An 11,095-nucleotide genomic window follows, 5' to 3' on the forward strand; every position below is an offset into this window, starting at 1 on the left:
CATTGCAGGACCCTGTAATCAGCCCACGACACTGGGCACATCCATGCTCAGTCAGTGTCTTTTGAGCGGGTGCTGGGATCTTTCACACTGGGTTCTTGAGAGGCTTCTGCCTGAAAGGCAGCTAAGCATGGCATAATTAATTTTAACGACTTACAATTTGAAAGAAGTCAACTGACATTTTACTAAAATAGAGAGAAAATTCACTATGGATGAAAGATGCAAGCAGCAGATTTTCTTTTTAATCTAAAAATAAAAACCAGCTTCTTACTGAGATCAGGAAACTATGCATCATGAAGAAAGAGACTCATTGAATTCTTCACATACATGTGAAGAAAACTGCCCTGGTAGAGCATCTGGAGCGAGGGCAGGGTGTGGGGAAAGAATTCTCAGTGGGTCGGCTGTGCTTTGTGTATTGATGATATGATTACCTCGAGTGTGCATGCATGCATGTGTCACAATAGAGTTGCCTCATCTAACATCTGCAGAGAAATGAATCACCCCAAACACGTGTCTTTAAATGCAGCACAGACTGAAGGCCAAACGCAGCAGCTTTGGCCTGTACATTGATTTTTGCTAGTGTCCCGGTTACGTCTCTGCCCTCGTGTGACCTTCAGCAGGGCAGGTTTTGAAACAGTCCACCATGTTGCAGAGAGTCACAAAATGAAGCTAGTCATGGTCACACAGTGGGTCTAGCGAGGAGGCAGCCCCGGTGTGCTCTGGGCTCAGCTGGTCTCTTTCTAAACCTGCACCGTGGCCTCTACCAGGCATCCAGCCCTGAGAGCAGGGCTCAGCACCTCCAAGGCTGCGTGTCAGGCTTGATTTATTTTTCTTCCCATTAGTCGGTGAACTCTTTGCAGGTGCCTTACCTAGCCATCCTTATTATTTTAGTTCAATGATTAGTGGAGATATCCCTAGTGTCCATATAAAATTATTTATGAAAAAATCCTTTATTAATTTCATTAAATAGCCAGGATAGAATGAGTGGGTGATTGACAATTAGTGAGATTACTATTTTTAAGTTGTGAATGAATCACATTTTTCCACTTTATCATGAGCCTGCCCCAGTCCCTGGATTAAAATAGAAGCTGAGGAAATGTGTCTATTGCCGCAAATGATTTAATGCATGAGTAGAGAGTGAAACGTACTATTTAATAAAGTAGCCATGGCATTGTTTGTTAGTGGGACTCCAAAATAGGAAGTTTGGAAAAACCAGGGCCCAATTCTCATGTTGAGAAGGATCTGCTTGAGAGTTCTACACTTTCTTAATCTTTGTAGCGCGACAGTTCTGTCTTGTCAACTGTGGAGTAGCCAGAAGAATCTGAGCCAGGGCGTTTTTTTTTATTCTGCTCTGTGGCTGTCCATAGGCTTCTTATCTTGTCCCCAAGAGCAGTGGCAGAGGCAGGTGTAGACAAAACACTTCAGCACAATCAAAATATCACCACAGGCAGGTCTGATGGTTTTGTTCTATAAGCCAACAGTGAAAAGATCAGTCCCATGGTTTTCCCACTCATTTCTTCAGCCACTGTTGATCAAATGTCCTCTCTGTGCCTAGCCACCACACCCAGGAAGGCCATCACTCACATGTTTAGTCCCTTCACACACATTGCCTCATGTCAATTCTATAGCAATCATCTGTTTCTTAGAGAAGGGGGCAAGGTGCTCAGACAGGTCCTGCTTGCACAGATGCTGTTGGGATTGTTGTTTACCTTCTCATCTCTGCTTCCTACACCTCTGGTTTTTTTTTTTTGTGATACATCTCTACATGAAACTTCAATGTTTGAGCTCCATTTATGACGTGCTGAGCGGCCCTATATGTGTTCTTGATAACTAGCCATAACTTGAGCAGCGTACCTACCACCACCAACCAGGTGGGGGCACTGTTCCCTAACACCTGAGGCACTTTGGCCTCTTGGGGAGGGATTTCATTGTTCATGTTTCAGACTCATTAGTGAGAATTTCTTATCATCTCCAGAAGATACTCACCTACCGAAGGGATCCAGAACCCACAAGAAAAGAGGCGGGGAACCCCACTAGTGCCCAAGAGGCAAGAGCCTGATCACTCTCCACTTTCCCCTGGCTTTCATTCCTGCACCCTGCAGCTCTTAACAATTGTTTTACCAGGTCCAGTGAGCTCCCAAGATCTGCATTAGTTATGGTCTACACACGTGAGAACGTGGACTTACTAAATCACTGCATCAACGAGAAACATAAGGGGAGGGAGCGAGTAGGGGCTGAGGTTCAGACCCTAGAAAACGTGATCATTTGAGGAGCAGGAGGAAGAGTGCTCTATGAAGAACAGGGAGTTCTGGCCAGAGGGGGAGCCAGGGAAAGGAGGAAGGAAGTCTCAGCAGCAACTCGGAGCTGTGTTCTTGACAGTTCCTTAATAGAGTAGTATGCAACACAGTTTCATGTGTGTTTCTGACTAGACGCCTTATTGAATGTATTTTATTGATTCTTCTTTTTTTTTTTTTAAACATTAAATGCATGCCCAATGTGTTGTAACTCTGGCTAGAGAAGAACACATTCAAGCTGAGCCTGGTGGTGCAGGGCAGAAATCCCAGCTTCACAAGAGGCTGAGGCAGGAGGGTCACAAGTTCAAGACCTTCCAGGGTTACAGAGAGAGTTCAAAGCCAGCCTGGGCAGCTTAGTGGACCTTTTCTCAGAATGAAAAACAGCTATCAGAAAGGCAACGGCTGCAGCCCAGTGGCAGAGTGCTTGTACATCATCTGAGAGACCAGGACTCTGTCACCAACACACAAAACATCACACACACACACACACACACACACACACACACACACACACACACGGAACCATAGAACATATAGGTTTGCCCATAAAGTCCGCCGCAGCCTTCTTGGATTTAGGAATACTACAAAACACTACCCTTGCAAGACATTTTAAACAGTAACCCATCAACACAAAGTTAAAACATGGGAAAAAATCCGCAATAGCAAATAAACTTTACAAAGGACGCTTGTTTCGAACATAAGAATTGAGACAAAAAGATAGGATGTTTCCTTGCTGGACCTTAGCAGGGAACACACAGACAGGATGTCTCAAGGATTGGGTCACTCTAAACTTGTCCACAACCGAACAAGAGACCATGAGAATTGACTTGGGGGTACAAGCAAATATGAGTGAGTGGGTGAACCCACAAACAGAGCCGAGACTGTGGACTGACTGTGCCATGGTATATGCACTCTGTAGCTGGGGTATCCTCGGCTCCTTTGAGCATCTCTTGCTGTATGTCTCTTCCTATCCTCTTGAAATGCAGTTCATATTGTCTGAGTTCTGAAGGGCCCCCCTAACCTGAAGGGTGTGTCTGAGCTCCCGAGTACTATGGCACATGGACAATGACCCCAGTAGTGTGGTCTCTGCCTGTACCCCTTGTTTGTGTCCTGGTTTCCTCCCTCACACAGAAGGCTCACACAGTACGCAGTTCTTACTAGACCCTGGGTTTCACCTCCATCCCCAGGTCCTGTCCAGCTTACTTGAGGGCATTTCACTCACTGCCCTCTCCAGGAGCTGATTGCCTTGAGTGTCTGTAGTCAGACACCTGAAACCTCAGAGACATCCATCTTCTCCACTACTTTCTGACTTTAAATATTTTGGGATGTCAATACTGTGTCTTTTTTTAATCTCTACAGTCCTCAATGTTTAATGTATTCTTGCTTACTGAACAGATTAACTGATGGATGAATGCGTGGGTGGATTTGTGAAAATTTCATCTCCAGCCCCATCTCCTCAGATTACCACCACGTCTGGTCAGCCACTGCTTTCCTGGGCTCCTCCATCCCCCAATTCACAGGCCAGCACCTGGCTAGAGTCTTTGCAAGGAGTCTCTCTGGTCCTTCCTGTTCTGAGAAATGAACTCCCTTTGTGAGGCTGTGTCTTTGTCTCCTGACCAGGTCACCTCATCTTCCCGTGGTGTCTCTCACCCACTCTTTGGTCTTAAGCAGGCTGCTTTGTGTAGCTGTTCAGGTCTCCTGTGGCATTTGGATCACTTTTTGAGCAACTCCCAGGAATCCCAGGCCGGGCCTCCAATGCAGGGATGCTGACGCACATCAAGGTGGTCTAACCTGCCTCTCTTTCTCAGGGATGCGGATGCATACCATGGTGGTCTAACCTGCCTCTCCTTCTCTCTTGAATAGAATCCGTGACAGGAAGAGAAGCCAAAGCAGCCATGAAGAAAGGCGTGTGGCAAATTGTGTAATTTTCTCTTTGATGAGCTCCGCTCTGCAATAAATGCCTTTCTCTTCCCAAAAGACTCTCTCATTGTCTGGTTCGGAAAAGAGTATCATTAACTATCCAATTTCAGATGAGAAACTAATGTCACAAGGAGGGTGTTAGGGATGGAGACTCACAAAGTAGCTGTGTTTCATGTGTTTTTGCCCAATGCACGATGGGTGTAAACGCCTTGTTATTCAAAGCAGGGGGGCTCAAGCAGCTTGTTCTCCTTCCTTTAAAGTCAGCATGATGACTTTTAGGGCAGGAAAACTATCCCGTGTGATACTGCCAAGGTGGCACACGACACCATCCACTCTTTAAGTCCCAGAGAACAGAGGAGGCCACAAACAGCCGTGCAGCAGGGTGTAGTTGGCAGTAACACAGCAGCCTGGGTCACCAGGCGGCACAAATGCTGGCGGTAACACAAGCGGCTAGCAACAGAGAACACCCTTGGGTGTGAGAACAGGTTACTCGGTGTCCTGTGTGTCTGCAGACCTAAAACTGCTCGGAGAATAAAGTTTAGTGGGCTATGGATGGCTCAGTGGGTAAGACTGCCCGATGCCTAAGCATAGGAACCTGAATTTGAATCCCCAGACCCCATCTATTAAAAAAAACAAAACAAGGCTGGGTATGGGCACGCATGCCTGTAATCTGTGTTGATGGGCAGGCACACCCCCCGCACTCATTGGTCAGCCACACTTGCTGAAATGGGGAGCTTTGGGTTCAATGAGAGATGTCGTCTCAAGGAAGGCAGAGGGTGAGGGAGCTAGACACCTGGCATCCTCCTCTGGCTTCGGCACACATATGTTTTTAACAAATAAAAAACTCGTCCAGTGGCTAAGGAGTAAGAAGTATTGTAGCCAACAACTGTCCCTACAGGAAACATCCCCCCACCCCAACACACACACGCTACTGCTTTTCCTTTGGCTTTCTTATCTAATAAACCAGCTGCAGAATGAATTATCTTTCACAGCAGGTATTCCCAAGACACTCCCCACTGCAGGGAATAGGGCTATATGCTCAAAGCCACGTGTTTCGATACCACTCACAGTTTGGTGTGTATGTGTTATATATGTTTATAACTATATATATATGTATGTATATATATATAATATATTTGTAATCATGAGATGGCATCCATTCCACCATTAAGAGTTTAGCATGCAGGGCACAGTAGTGCTTGCCCATGATGCTTAAGAAGCTGAAACAAGAGAATCATAAATTTGGAACCAGCTTAGGCTTTATGGTGAGACCTTGTCTCAAAGGAAGATGGAGCTGCTTGTGCCAGCCTTCCAAAAGCAATCAAAAGTCAAGACGTTATAAAGGAACGGTTCTTGTGCTCAGCTTCCTGGCACAAAGAGAACGCACTCTAACCTCGGCCCCCACCCATATTCTGTTCATGGCATATGTTTTAGACGCAGACATGTGTGCTTCAAGACTGAAGAATTAGAGCGAGGAGTTGGGGTATGGAACTGGCCTGGCAGGGATGAAGGTATTCCCTCCCACTGACTAACTGGGAGACAAGGCACTCCAGGGAAGTGGAGTTTCTTCTAGGAATCAATCTCACACGGGGAAAGGGGGAAGGCTGGAGCCTGGGACCAACCCAGAAGTTACTTTCTGGAAAGAGATTCCACCCCTTCGCATTCTTGGAACCCCTCCATCAGCTGGTCAGGATTTTGAGGTGTTTTGCTGTTAGTTTAGGTTCTGTGGTCTTCCCAGTGGGAATACTGGACTTACTCCTTTTTAAAAAATTAAAACTTTTTTTTTTAATTTCCTGCATTCATATTGTATTCACATCTTTTTCTCCTTCCTCTCTTCAACTCTTCCCAAGTCCTCCCTACTCCCTCTCAAGGTCATGACCTCTTCCTCTTTAATTATTATTGTTATAGAAGCCATTTAGTGTTGTTCCTGTATGTATGTGCTTAGGGCTGACCTATCGGGGGATCACCCCAAGAGAAAACTAATTCTCTGTCTCTCTGTTTGTCTGTCTCTGTCTGTCTGTCTGTCTCTTTTTGCAGCCATTAATTGCCTATATTTCTTCCTCTGGGGGGCGTGCCCACACTGACACATGAGCCAATGCTGTCATTGTGCAGATCTTGTTTAGGTGACCATATTAAGACGTCCTGGCTGCAGCTTCTCCGTTCCATACAGGAGACACTATCTCACTGCAGACATCCTGCTCCTCTGGCTCTTACAATTGCCACACCCCTATTCAGCAATGTTCCTGAGCCTTAGGTGTAGGGGTCCGGTTGTCAATGCATCAACAGGGGCTGGGCACACCACGATTTGTTGTTCTTGGCATTTTGCTCATTTATGGCTCTCTGTGATAGCCTCCATCTGCTACAAATGAAGCCTCTTTGATGGAGGGAGGGAGCTATATACCTGTGTGCATGGGGATAAGTTTTTAGAATGGAGGTGGAGATTATAAATGTGTTCCTGCTTCACTTAGAATGCTTACCCCAATATTCATAAATCGTAAACTCTCTTCTGCCTTTATGGTTGAACCCAATCACTTCCTCTGCCTCAGTAAACTGCTGCACTCTGGACCCACCGAACACCTCATCTGTAAACACCTGTGTGGGGCATCAGGGATTTCCTTTATGGTCAAAGTAGGATAAAAGCTATGCACAATTTAGTTATTAATTTCCATATTTTTGTAATTTGCAGTCTTTAAATTCACTAAACATTTCTTCCACACACACCCCAGAGAAGACAGCAATAAATACACACAGGTGTGGAACGGCTGGTCCTTGCTCAGCAATTGTCATTGGTCCTGGAGAAAGCTGGGGTGGGTGTGAGGAATATCTGTAGGCAGAACTGTTTGACCCTCATGAGTCTGTGCCTTGGGAGAGTAAGAGCCAACACCCCCACTGAGCACGCCTAAACGCACAGCTGAGGATCCCAGGCCTTCTTAAAGGGTAGCTGTTTCTTCGAGCATTTGCTAGCAAGCTAAAATATGAACAGTCACTGGAGAAAGTGGCTTCGTCAGCTGCTGCCAACAACGGAGACATCAGGAAGATGAGCCGAGCAGGTGAGATCCGTAGACTCAGAACACTCAGCCCAGGCTGTTTCTAAGACTTGACATATGTGACCATTCCCCTTCAGACCAGCACGATGTGAGGCATTTTCAATTAAACACATCAGCCTTTTAGCTGCTCTTGGAGGAGGATGAGGAATGTGCTCCATGCTAGGATTCTCTCTTGGCTCTGTCCACAGTGAAGACAAACAGTGACAGCCCTCTCCACAAAAATGTCATTGTGCCACCATAAGGCTTCCAGCAGAGAAATCGGGCTTCTCCCTAGAGGCAAGTGTGATGGGAGTCACCTGCAAAAGTGACTATTTTTTTTTTAAACCACAGGATCAACAGTCACATCAGGCGTGACACTGTTGCGTTCTTCGGAGGTCCTGGGAATACGCGCACAGCTTTGTGGATGGTGTTTACCCTCTTGTCATCCCACAGCTGGGAGTTAAAAGTTGCCCAGAGTTCAAATGTTTAATTCTCCCCTTGTGTTCTATCCCCAGCGGGTCTCATGTGTGGCCTGCTGACATCATGTACTATACTGTCCCTTCATCACCTGGTTCCTCCTGTGGGACAAGCTGGCTAGTTGGTGCCCATCCTTCTGAGGGCTTCCTCAGCCTGGAAATCAGTCAAGGTCTTAAGTTTGGAGGGAACTTCCTCAGACTTCCTGTTGTATGTTGTCTTCCTTCCCAGATTTGCAATAAGAGATGGAATTCTGATCCTGAGAATGATTTGTGCACGTCTTATAATAAGGGTCTCATTTCCTCAGTTATGAGCTGTTGGTAGCTGTAGAAAATGAACATAAGAGAAATGTGAGCTGGGTGGCGGTGGCACACGCCTTTAATCCCAGCACTCGGGAGGCAGAGCCAGACGGATCTCTGTGAGTTTGAGGCCAGCCTGGTCTGTAGAGCGAGATCCAGGACAGGCACCAAAACTACACAGAGAAACCCTGTCTTGAAAAACCAGAGAGGAGAGAGAGAGAGAGAGAGAGAGAGAGAGAGAGAGAGAGAGAGAGAGAGAGAAATGTGAAGGTCTTACGGTCAGAATTATTCTGCAGAGTGTCCCCTGCGGCAGATGGGGCTCAGTTCTAGTCTAGCCCTTTAAAGTGAAGCTGGAGTTAAATCAGAATAGACTGATTGATTCTGAGTTTTCAAGACTACTTCTGTCTTCCCCTCCTTTCCCCTCCCCTCTCGTCTCCTTCTTCCTCTGTTTTTCCCAACATGCCTGTTACATGCGATGCTTTAGAAGAGGGAGGAGAATCTGAGTGAGGATGTGATGTTTCTATGCATTGAGCAGAGCCCACTGACCTTTGAAGTCTAAGCGAAGCCTACAAGAGGTGCAGTGTGGTCAAGGGCCCAGCTGTGGTTGCTATGGTAACAGCTGCAGCCACCAGTCCAAGTAGCACATGATCTCTTGTTGGAGCGCATCCCAGGGGCTTATAGAATGACTTAGGAATAGGGGAGAGCCAGAAATATCTTGGTCTGTCTGGGCTGCTATAACCAGATACCACAGACTTAAGTAACAAAAATTTTTTTTTTGTGAGTCTGGCTCTGGGAAGTCCAAGATCACGATGCCATCAGTTCCTAGTGAGTGCTCTCTTCAGGGCTTACAGATGGTGGACAGCAAGCCCTGCTTTCACGTCTCCTCCTTAGAAGGACAACAGTCCTGCTCTCGGGACCTCATTTAAGACGGCTCACCTTCCAAATGCCACCATATGGGGAGTTAACACGTGCATGGAAGGGACACAAATATTCCTTTCAAAACAGACAGTCATGGGGCTAGAGAGATGACTAGGTACTAAGAGCACTGGCTGCTCTTTGAGAAGATTCAGGTTCAATTCCCAGCACCCGCTGGTGGTTCACAACCTTCTATAACTGTAGTTCCAAGACATCCAATGCCCTCTTCTGGCCTCTGTGGCACAAGGCACATTGTGATGCACAGCCATACATGTGGGCAAAACATCCATACACTCAACGTAAAAAATATGACAAATTGAAAAACAAAACACAAAACAAACTGACAAACAAAAACTGAGCCATCATGAAGCATTAGACGAATCAGACCCCAGGAGCTTCGAGAGCAGTCACCACCTACTCTGCCCCAGTCCCTGCCCTGTGCTATCTCATCCCACAACAGGGGACATTTCTGGCTCACAGTCTTGACTCCACTCTTCAGCTCATTCTGTAAAGAAATGGGTCCCTCCTTTCCTCTTGGAGACACAAAAGAAGAGAAGCGATTCAAACCAACTCATTCTGGCTGACTTCCCTAGGACAGTGGGACAGTGGAAGACACCGCCATTCTGGGATTCCCGGACTTCTCAAACGCACACACGTGGGTTGCATATTCACCACAAACCCACATCTGTCCTCGTCCCTTCTTCTAGCCCTGCTTTCATCTCCTCTCTCCACACCTGGCATCTCCACGCCACCCCTGAGTGTGCCCCTAACAGCTGACTTCCCCTTTCCTCTGTCCTAATGCCCTCCCCGCATGGAACGTGGGGTGGGTCCTGATGTCTGTTTGGGTTTTCATGCTTTACTTCCATTGTCCTCTAATGAGTCAAATCCTGCCAAGCCCCAGAGAGTTACTCACTCTCTCTTAGGTCAGTGTTAATGCACCAGGCTTCCCCCTCCCCCTCGCTGTTCTGTTCTGTGTGTTGTGCTAGTCTATCTTACGCTCCCACTCATTTCTAAAATAGCATCTGAGTGTGGCCATCCCAGCACACACAGTGGTCAGCTTTGCAGCCAAGATCTAGTTGTCTACGCAGGCAAGGAGGAAATGCCTTGTTTGAAAAGGAGCTTTTGTCTTTCTGGTTCAGCATGGAAGGAAGGGTCTTAGAAAACCCTATCCGGTCCCTAGAAAACAAAGAAAATCTAAACAGACCCCCAAATCAACAACTTCCCTTAGAATTGTGTCACAAGAGCCCACGGAACAAATGGATGCCTCTGAAATTGGAGAGACAGACAGACACAGAGAATCCCAACTTAACCAGCTAGAAATCCAGAAAGAAACCATTTTGAGGTAGAAAAACTTGAACTATAATCAGCAAATTTCTAGAGGACTGAAGTTGTCAACAGACAGATACAGAGAATCCCAACTTAACCAGATAGAAATCCAGAAAGAAACCATTTTGAAGTAGAAAAACTTGAACTATAATCAGCAAATTTCTAGAGGATTGAAGTTGTCGAATCTCCATGGGGACCTATCCTAGACACAGGCTCACTTTAAATACCTCCTCTGCAGACCTTCTACAAGGTCCGCACCGTGAACACACCTCCATCAATACTATGTCTAACTCACAACACAATTTATAAAGTATAAAAGAGAGAGTGAGAGATACACAGAGACACACCGAGAGACAAGAGAGACAGAGAGACAAAGATACATAGACACACACACACACACACACACACACACACACACACACACACACACAGAGTTTGAAGTATCTAAGCCACAGTCAAATATGGCAGGAATGTATGAATTGCCACATTCATGTCTAGGTGTCTTAGTTTTCTGTTTCCTTAACAGAATGTCCCAGACTGGACAAAATATGAGGGGCAGAATTTGCATTGGCTCATGTTTCTGGGAGCCCAGCAGTCTAAGATTACAAGGCTGCCTCTGCCAAGGGCCGAGGGTCCTCACACTGCAGTATAACACAGTAGATGGCCTCTCACTGCAGTACAATGCAGTAGATGGCCTCTCACTGCAGTATAACACAGTAGATGGCCTCTCTCCACAGTTATGATGGCCTCTCTCCACAGTATAAGGCAGTAGATGGCCTCTCACTGCAGTATAACGCAATGGATGGCCTCTCACTGCAGTATAACACAATAGATAGCCTCTCTC

The sequence above is a fragment of the Peromyscus eremicus genome, chromosome 13 (assembly GCF_949786415.1).
Source record: "Peromyscus eremicus chromosome 13, PerEre_H2_v1, whole genome shotgun sequence".
Classification (NCBI taxonomy): domain Eukaryota; kingdom Metazoa; phylum Chordata; class Mammalia; order Rodentia; family Cricetidae; genus Peromyscus; species Peromyscus eremicus.